We start from the raw sequence: 10,969 nt of genomic DNA on the forward strand, positions 1-10,969 counted from the left end.
TCTAAAAGTGTTTTCAGCTTGATTTAATCGGTGGTTATGGCATACAAGTTGTTTGTGAAGCTTTTTACTATCTCATCAATGGTATTGGGTGAAGACAGTCGAGAGAGAAAAGAGAGAAGAAAGAGGAAAGAGAGAGGAAAAGGACGTCTGTTATGAGGAATGAAAGAGAAGGGTGTTATTTATATAACCCCATTTACTTAGCCATCAAGTATTGGATAAATAACACATGCTTAATTATCCACTTGCATAAAATATCTTATCCGTTAACTATGTTTATCCACTTGCTTTGACTCCTCTCTCTCTCACGTCAGTTCCGCACCAGAGCAGAGAAATGAAAAACTCGCCAGAGCAGAGGAATCAAAAACTCGCCAGAGCAGAGGAATCAAAACTTGCCAGAGCAGAGGAATCAAAACTCGGCAGAGCAGAGGAATCAAAACTCGCCAGAGCAGAGGAAATACACTCCGCCAGAGGAATCACACTCCGCCAGAGGAATCGCACTCCGCCAGAGTAATCGCACTCCGCCAGAGGAATCCCACTCCGCCAGAGGAATCGCACTCCGCCAGAGGAATCGCACTCCGCCAGAGGAATCACTCAACCCACTAATTAAACTTTATGCACTATAATTATAAAAATATTTTAAATCTCAAACGGATTCAAGTATTAATAAGAACTAAGCACATCAAAACACATGTATAACGATTAAAATACATCAGATAAATCAAACCAGTTTTATTATTAATGGATGCCGAACCCTACTTATTAATAATTAAGCCTTTAATCAATGATTAAAAGCCGGGATATGACATACTATCCCCCTTAAAGAAATTTCGTCCCGAAATTTGTACCTCAGGGAACAATTCTGGGTACTTCTCCTTCATGCTAGACTCGAGTTCCCATGTCGCCTCTTCTTGATCATGGTGCTTCCAAAGGACTTTTACTAAGGGTATCGACTTATTCCTTAGTACCTGAACTTTCCGATCTAGAATAGATTCAGGTCTCTCTTCATAGCTCATATCTGGGCTAAGGATAACGTCGTTCCTTTGGAGCACGTGCTTTGGATCATAAACATATTTCCTCAACTGCGACACATGAAACACATTATGCACATTGCCAAGGTTTGGCGGCAACGCCAGCCTGTAAGCTACGGGGCCCACCCTTCCTAGGATCTCATAGGGTCCTATAAAACGGGGTCTAAGCTTACCCTTTACGCCAAATCTTGTAATCCCTTTAGAGGGAGAAACCTTCAAAAAGACTTTATCCCCACACTCAAACTGTAAGTCGGTTCGACGTTTGTCGGCATAAGACTTTTGTCTATCCTGGGCCTCTTTAATACGTTGTCGAATCTGACGGACGATTTCGATCATCTCGCCTACTGTATCTGGCCCCAAGATTCTTCTCTCGCCCACTTCATCCCAGTAAAGCGGCGATCTACATTTCTTCCCGTATAACGCCTCATAAGGTGCCATGGCGATAGTTGCTTGATAGCTGTTGTTGTAAGCAAATTCGATTAGTGGCAACACACGCTCCCAATCTTCTCCTCTGTCTAGTACGACAGTCCTTAACATATCTTCTAGCGTTTGAATTGTCCTTTCGGACTGACCGTCGGTCTGCGGGTGGAAAGCTGTGCTGAAATTCAGCCTTGTCCCCAATTCCTTTTGCAAGCTTATCCAGAATCTGGAGGTAAACTTAGAGTCTCTGTCGGACGTGATTGTCTTCGGCACCCCATGTAAACGCACGATCTCCTTGATATAGAGTTGGGCTAACTTATCTGATCCATACGTGATAGGGATAGGTAGAAAGTGTGCACTCTTCGTGAGTCTATCAATAATGACCCATATCGCTGTGTTACCCCGTCTTGTTTTTGGCAATCCTGTAACAAAGTCCATTGCAATATCGTCCCACTTCCATTCTGGAATCTCCAAAGGTTGTAGCTCACCGTAAGGTCGTTGGTGTAAAGCCTTTACTTGTTGGCAGATTAGGCACTTTTCAACGAATAAAGCCACATCTCGTTTCATTCCTTTCCACCAGAAATACTCTTTTAGATCTTGATACATCTTAGTGCTTCCTGGGTGGGCAACATAAGGAGTGTCATGGGCTTCGCTCATGATCTTGTTTTTGAGTTCTTCATCATGAGGGATGCATATTCTCTTTTCAAAGAAAATAGCATTATCGACTTCTTCGTGATAGTTCTTGAAATTTCCTTCTCTTATCTTTACTTGTAAATTCTCCAACTTTTCATCTTTCCTCTGAGCTTCTACCACCATTTTCCTCAAATTCGGTATAATCGCGACCACCCCCGCTATTGTAGCAGGTGGTTTTATCACCTCTAATCTCATCCTATTAAAATCTCGTATGAGCTCTGCTTCCTTTGTAAGGATGTATCCCAATTTCGATGGGACCTTGCGGCTCAACGCGTCGGCTACTACATTTGCCTTCCCTGGGTGATAATTTATACCACAATCCTAGTCTTTTACTAATTCGAGCCACCTTCGCTGTCTCATGTTGAGATCCTTCTGCTCGAAAAAGTATTTTAGACTTTTGTGATCGGTGTAAATCTCACACCTGACACCATATAGATGATGTCTCCAGATTTTTAGTGCGTGCACTACCGCCGCTAGCTCCAGATCATGGGTCGGATAATTCAATTCGTGTGGCCTAAGTTGCCGCGATGCATATGCAATCACTTTGCCTTCCTGCATCAAAACGCATCCTAATCCATTCTTTGATGCATCCGTGTAGACCACATACTCCTTGTCTGGTTCCGGAATTGTTAGCACTGGCGCCGTAGTTAGCTTCTCTTTGAGCAGTTGAAAACTCTCTTCGCACTCGTTAGTCCAATTGTACTTAATTCCTTTCCTGAGCAACTGCGTCATCGGCCTTGCTATCTTGGAAAATCCGTCAATGAATCTTCGATAATAGCCAGCCAATCCCAAGAAACTTCTGATCTCGTTTGGGGTAGTTGGCGACCTCCACTCTTGTACTGCTTCCACTTTGGCGGGGTCCACCTTGATACCTTCTGAAGACACAATGTGTCCCAGAAATGTAACTTCTTTGAGCCAAAACTCACATTTGCTGAATTTGGCATAAAGGCATTCATCCCTTAGCGTTTGCAACGCAGTTCTCAGATGTTCCCTGTGTTCTTCTTCATTCCTGGAGTAGACGAGAATATCATCAATAAACACCACGACGAACTTATCCAAATAAGGATGAAATACTCTGTTCATGAGGTCCATGAATACAGCTGGCGTGTTTGTTAGTCCGAACGGCACAACTACAAACTCGTAGTGACCATATCTTGTTCGGAACGCCGTTTTGGGTATATCTTCATGTCTAACCTTTAACTGATGATACCCAGACTTCAAATCGATTTTGGAGAAAACACTCGCGCCCTTGAGTTGGTCGAATAAATCATCGATTCTGGGTAATGGATACTTGTTCTTAAGCGTTAGCTTGTTCAGCTCTCGATAATCGATGCACAACCTCAAGGTGCCATCTTTCTTCTTGACAAATAGTACCGGCGCTCCCCATGGGGACACACTAGGCCTGATGAAGCCTAGGTCCAGCAACTCTTGTAATTGGATCTTCAACTCCTCCAATTCCTTCGGAGCCATTCTGTACGGTGCTTTTGATACTGGCGCCGCTCCTGGCTCTAGATCGATGGTGAATTCTACTTGTCTGTCAGGTGGTAAACCTGGCAAATTTTCTGGGAAAACATCTTGAAAATCCCGCACGATCTCTACATCTTCCATTATCTTTTCGGTCTCAATTTCCCCGTTCAGGTATACGAGGAAGGCTTGGCAATCTTTCTTGTTCATCATCTTTCTTGCCTGTAAAGCTGAAATAATCGACACTCTGTTCCTCCTGCATATTCCGTGGAAACTTAAAGCGTCCCTTCCTGGAAAGTGGAAAGCGATTCTCCGTTCTTGACACAATATCGTGGCATAATTCTCCGCTAGCCAGTCCATCCCCAGGATTATATCAACGTCCTCCATCGATATGACGTGGTAAGTTATTCGCTATAACCTTAAACAATCCTATGGTTAGCTCTAGGTTCGAGCAAGCATGTGTTACTACTGCCATTCCTCCTATTGGTGAAGAAATTCTCAAGTCCTGATTAGTCTTTTCAGGTTGGAGCTTTAAAGTTTTTACACATGCACTTGCAATAAAAGAATGCGAGGCACCCGTGTCGAACAGAAGTATAATAGGTGTGTCGAGTAATGTGCCCATACCTGCCAAATTCCCTTGGTTGTTTTCTTGCTTATTCTTATGCAGGGCATAGGCTCTTGCTTGTGAAATTTGCGGTGGACGTGCCACATGTCGATGCTGTTGTTGTGGTGGTGGATAGAGTAGCTGTTGACCTTGAATAGCCCTGAGTGGTTGTACTTGGCCTGGCTGATTCGGCCCTCTCATTCCTCCCTGTGGTTTTCCTTGGCAGTCTCTGGCAAAATGGCCCTTCTGGCCACACTTAAAGCAGGTATTGCTACCAGCCAAGCATATGCCGTGATGTGACTTGGAGCATTTGGGACACAAAGGTGCCCTGAGCTGGCCCTGATTGTTTCCAGCTGATCCTGGATTGACTGATCGTCCTTGCCACTGCCCTTGTGGCATCATATTTCCTTGCCATGGCCTCTTGTTATCTTGGTTGTTGTAGTAACCCCTATTATTGTTGTTGTTGCCTTCCCATTTTCTCTTCCCACGATCGTTGTTTCCCGGAGCTTGAGTCTGGGTTGAGCGGTCTTCAGGCATAGCTGCCTCAACATCCAGAGCTCTACTAAGTGCCTCAGAGTGGGTGAGATTACCATGACTAGCAAGTGCCATCTTGATCTCGTGCCTAAGGCCTGAACGAAACTTCTCGGCCATCTTTTCATCAGTGTCGATCAGATGAGGGGCATAGCGAGACATGTCGCAGAATGCGCGATCGTATTCCGTCACGGACATCTTGTTTTGCTTTAGATTGAAAAACTCTATCTCCTTCTTCTTTCTGTAGCTCTTGGGAATGTATTTATCGTAAATCTCCATCTTGAAGTCTTCCCAAGTCAGGTTTTCCAGTTGTTCGGGGGTCATTGTCCTCTTCTTGGTTTCCCACCAAAAATCTGTCGACCCAGTGAGTTGGAATGCAACACAAGAGAGTCTCTCTTGATCAGTGCAATGAAGAAAGTCGAAAATCCTTTCCATCGCCCTAATCCAGATTTCGGCATCAGTCGGGTTGCCGGTCCTGTTGAATGTTGGCGGGCTCTGTTTAAGAAAAAGTTCTTCAACCCTTCGTGGGGGTTCATTTCCTGCACCCATGTTGTTTCTTGGGGCTCTTCTGGGAGGCATTGTGTGCTTCAAAGACCAAGACGATCATCAATAACTTCTGATGCGTAGTACAACGGTAACGATAATAATCTATAAGGGTCATACTATCATACTAATCAATTTGCAAAGTTATGGTTTGGGTGATATACTAGGTTAGTATACTAATACTTCTTAGTTTTATCCATCAAGGAAACATACTATAACAACTCAAAAGTTGAAAGGCTCAAAATCATTACATCAACAAGCAAGGTGTTGTAGAAACTGTTGAAACGCATGGGTTTTCAACCCAAAAGACGTCTATTGAGATTTGGATCACGTGGACTGGCCAGGTCCAACATCATCACCTCCCAGTCACACGGGAAACATCGTCCCGGACTTAGAAAGCCGTGGACAACTATTCATAATATCTATCGTGTAGTAAAAGTCAATTTGATGTTCCGTCGCATGTAAACATTCGAACGTAGAGACTATGCTCAAACCCTTGATGCAGTGTTTGCCTTGAATTCGTCTTGTATTATAATTCCGTGCTTTTCCTTCAACGCGTACATGTCTTTTCATTCCTCTTTCATTCTTCTAAATAATTACCTTAAGAATCTAGATTGTAGAGATATCCTACTAATCTAGTAGTCTATGTTCTTTTAGAATAGTGATCATGCCACTTATAGCAATCTATGTTTTCTGGGAAAGCATGTGTCAATTCTCTATCATTCTTCATATCATAACATCATAACTGCAATGACATGTCATGAAAGGCAAATCATTCAACATTTCATCACAGCATGCTCTTTTCATAAACATATTCATAAAACATCTTAGAACAATAACATCTTTAAAACGTTGAACTACAGTTACCTTCTTTCCTTGATTGAGCACGATGCAATGGAGTGTTGAGCGGTGTCTTATGAACCCACGTATGTCTAGTGAATCAAACTAGACTTGGCTTTTAGAGTAAAGTTTCTAGGGCCAGAGCGAACGAACTGCTCTGATACCATTATGTCACAGCCCACTATCCCAATGACGGGTTAACCGGGGTTATGACTTGGGGTGAACAATGTAAAATAGAATCTAAAGGGGGTTTGTTAAGTAATCAATATTAACAACAACAAACGAGTGATATATGTATATATAACCGCTTGGGTAGTTTACAAACGAGCTTGCCATAACGACTAGACCTTAAATGGAAGTTAAACAAGCTGAAGTAGTAATAAGTTCAGGTAGAACCGATAAATAAGTCAGAGTGTTTGCAGCGGAAAAACGTGTGAGTTATGCATATGGAGATGCATACTCAAGGTTTCATTATATGGCCATCAAAAGGAAATCCGCTCAACACCGATCCATTCCATCGCCTGCTCAACCTGCACATTTAGAAAAACATGCAGGGCTGAGTATAAAAATACCCAGTGGCATAAGCCAAAAATATAACATACATACATACATACATATATAAAATTGAACTGCCAATAGTAACACACAGGGGTTTTCTTGAATAGCCTGCGCTTACTAAAACATTTCTTTCATTTTCATAAAGTCGATCGGCCGATCATTTTCCTTCATATGATCCATATTTGTTCCTTTCTGTCACGCGCCGGGAAGGAGGCCTCCTTACCACGGACACCAAGACCGGTCGCAAGCGACTCAAGGTTTGGCGGCAACGCCAGCCTCATGGAGACCGCGAGTCGCTTGCGACCGGTCTTGGCGTCCGTGGTAAGGAGGCCTCCTTCCCGGCGCGTGACAGAAAGGAACAGATATGGATCATATGAAGGAAAATGATCGGCCGATCGACTTTATGAAAATGAAAGAAATGTTTTAGTAAGCGCAGGCTATTCAAGAAAACCCCTATGTGTTACTATTGGCAGTTCAATTTTATATATGTATGTATGTATGTATGTTATATTTTCGGCTTATGCCACTGGGTATTTTTATACTCAGCCCTGCATGTTTTTCTAAATGTGCAGGTTGAGCAGGCGATGGAATGGATCGGTGTTGAGCGGATTTCCTTTTGATGGCCATATAATGAAACCTTGAGTATGCATCTCCATATGCATAACTCACACGTTTTTCCGCTGCAAACACTCTGACTTATTTATCGGTTCTACCTGAACTTATTACTACTTCAGCTTGTTTAACTTCCATTTAAGGTCTAGTCGTTATGGCAAGCTCGTTTGTAAACTACCCAAGCGGTTATATATACATATATCACTCGTTTGTTGTTGTTAATATTGATTACTTAACAAACCCCCTTTAGATTCTATTTTACATTGTTCACCCCAAGTCATAACCCCGGTTAACCCGTCATTGGGATAGTGGGCTGTGACACATATTCTTTCACATTATTCAAATTGATACGATCAAGCTTTCAATTTTTTTTTTCGACACGATCATTTCATACTCACACCATAATTTTAAGCAAAATAAAATTATTTAATACATACATATTACCTTGGAGTCGGCATAGAGCAGCAGCCACGAACCACATTCTCTCCCGATTCGAAGCATGTCACAACAACTCATATATTACTAATAATTATATTTCAGATGCAAGTCTACAGGAACGTAGACATGCTCTGATACCACAATGTAACGCCCCCATCCCTTGCGAATAGGAGATGCTACCCAAAATATTCATTTATTTCATTTCTCTAATATTAATTTAAGTATAGGATATAAAGAAAAATAGAAAAAGAATTTCCTTTTTTGATTATATAGTAATCTAATAAATATTACTATTAAAAGTAATAATACTTAACCAATGAGTTATTAAAATATACTATATGTGTAATAGAAAAATTATCAAACTTTTATTTCTCTTTTCCAATATAAAAAAATATGTAACGGAAGCTGTAAAACTACAATAATAATCCTGCCAAAACACTATATATATATATATATATATATATATATATATATATATATGAAGGGGTTCTAATAAAAACCTCTGTTAAAATGAGAACTAGGAACCTAATCTTGACCTTTTAAATATTTGATCTAATGGTTAGGATTTAGTCAACAAAAGAAACTGTGCATCTATTATATTTTACTGTGCACTTAAAAAATATGCAATTTACGCAATTGAAACCAACAATGCAAAATACTCAAGCAAATCGAAATTGTGCATCTATGCAATTGAAACTGTGCTTTTGTACAATCGAAATTGTGCATCTGTAGTTTAATCTCAGCCCTCTATTTTATTTAAATCAATGGCTTTAAATTGGTTCCTAGTTTTCATCTTAAGAGGGGTTTTTATATTAACCCTACCCTATATATATATATATATATATATATATATATATATATTTCAAAGGCAACGGAAGCTGTAAGTTATATAAACAACATTCAATAATAACTATATTTAAGCATCATATTTATATAAAGACCCCTCTTAAGATGAAAACAAAATGCATGATCATATTTAATATAAACAAAATGCATGAAAACAAAATATAACCATCAAATTTAATAGTATAATTAACGTGTTCGAGCACAGCTCGTAACTACACATACGATAAACAAAATGTATATATTCGGTCACAGCCGTCATCAAAATGCATGATCATAAACCAATATATATAAAGTCTCGACCCACCAAAATTGGAAGAGGCTAAGTTGGTTAGTAGCAAGATATATTTACCAAAAACAGCAACATATAATACTTCATCATATAATAGAACGGGAGAATGTGGAGCTCCAGGTCTGCCGTCTTGCCGTCAACTCCTTAACCTGAAAAAGAATCATAAATAATAGGGTATGAGTGTGCAAGCACACTCAGTGGGGTAAACACTGCAAGCAGTTATAACCAATTGTGTAATGAATCATAACATGTTGAACTCTTATAATTTTTCACTTAGCTGGCATCTTGTGAGACTAGTCTCGGTCCCTTGTGGACCTAACCCCTTGTGGGCCGTTCAGCTCTTTGATCCCTTGTGGATCCGACCCCTTGTGGGTCCCATTAGTTCATATGAATGACGCACGACACAACAATGATTATAACCATGTAACAACTACGCTTACAGATAAAAGTAAACCCCACCTTAAGTGATTGAATTCAAACCTCTTCAAGCTTGCTTCGGTTGTCCTCCTCGAGCCTTGGATGCGCCGCTCCTAGCACTTGAAACACTTTAAACTTAGTTTCATTACAAGTACTTATTCTTGAATAAGCTCTCATTTCTTTAAACAATATTTTTAATCTCTCTTGAATATATTCTTGAAAATTCTACAATACACTTGAAGCTGAAGACCATATTTGAAAATTTTATGAATCTACAAATTATAAATCCATAGTTTCAATTACTAGTATAAATTATACTAATCTAACTTCATTATAATCATATAATTTAATTATATAATATACTAAGTTTAGATCACCATAATCCTTATAATTTATTTCAATTTTTGGCTAATAATATTAAAAGCAAATGTCTTGATTATCTATTTATGTGTTCAAGGTGAAACAATCATCAAAATCTAATTCAAATTCCCAAAAATTAAAATAAGCATAACATATTAAGACTCATATTCAATACATATGGAGCTACATCTCGATGTCTATTCCAGCCAATTCGACCTTAGATTTCAAGAAGAAAACCTATAGTTAGAACGTCTACGACATGAGCTACAAAACCCCTAAACTTATTCTCCCTCACGGCATCGATTTGACGCCGGAAGGTCGACTCAAACTCGCGCGGAAACCTTCGCGCACAGACCTGACACCCTGACTTGATTGGCTCATAACACCGTCGTCCGGTGTCGAATTGACAATCCGAAGGTACCGTTGGAAAGCCAACGACGATAGCTTTCTAATGGTACCTATATTGATGGGATTTGATGAAAGAAAACCGATGAAAAACGGTCTGCAAGGTACGATCCTGCTACTGTCAAAAACAGGGGAAATAAAAAACACAGCAAAAGACATGCCGGCAGCCACCACGCCGCCGGAACTATTGTTCCGGTAATCCCTCCTCCTCCTCACTCACACACAACAGAATCCATCCCACCAATATCTACTGAAGACCTTTAGCCATCGATTAAGAAGAACAAGAATGGAAGAGAAGTGCAAAACCCTTTCAAATTCAACAAGCAAAATCGAAGAAACAAGAATTAGGAGAAATTACCTTAGTATGCTGCTGGGATTTGAAGACGAAGAGAGGGATGAAAAAAAATGGTGAACACAGAGAAGATGGAGCTGAGCGAGCGAGAGAAGAGAGAAATAGTCTTCTGCAATCTTTTCTTTTTTTTTAGTTTAAGAATGTTTAATTCCCTTTTGTATTTATATGCATCTATTACAATTAAAATAGTCTAGATATTTAAATGAGTGGATTTTTAAAATGGCCACTTTCATATTGTAAAATTAAAAACTGTCCACTAAGATAAAAATATTAAAAAATGGCCACTGTTACCAAAATACCCTTCCACATTAAAAATTAAAAAAATGTCCACTTTACATCACCCCTTTAAAAAATCCCGCAATTCACAACCAGTGTGAATTTACAATCAAAATTTTTTGGTTGTGAATTCACACTGGTTGTGAATTGAGAATTCACAACCAGTCGAATTCACAACCAGAATTTTTTGTTTGTGAATTCACAACTAGTCGAATTCACAGCCAAAATTTAATTCACAACCAGTCGAATTCACAACCAAAATTTAATTCACAACTAGAATTTTTTGGTTATTA

The 10,969-nt window shown here is 39.8% G+C and overlaps 1 long non-coding RNA gene across 1 annotated transcript; it reads right to left on the reverse strand.

The window, feature by feature from the left end:
- Window positions 1–8,802: 8,802 nt before the first annotated feature.
- On the reverse strand, window positions 8,803–10,508 carry LOC131014145 (uncharacterized). Its single transcript, XR_009098087.1, has 2 exons — window positions 10,407–10,508; window positions 8,803–9,402 (listed from the first exon to the last, which is right to left on the reverse strand). It is a non-coding gene; the product is annotated as an uncharacterized LOC131014145 (long non-coding RNA).
- Window positions 10,509–10,969: the final 461 nt, after the last annotated feature.

This window comes from Salvia miltiorrhiza, chromosome 3 (assembly GCF_028751815.1).
Source record: "Salvia miltiorrhiza cultivar Shanhuang (shh) chromosome 3, IMPLAD_Smil_shh, whole genome shotgun sequence".
Taxonomy (NCBI): Eukaryota; Viridiplantae; Streptophyta; class Magnoliopsida; order Lamiales; family Lamiaceae; genus Salvia; species Salvia miltiorrhiza.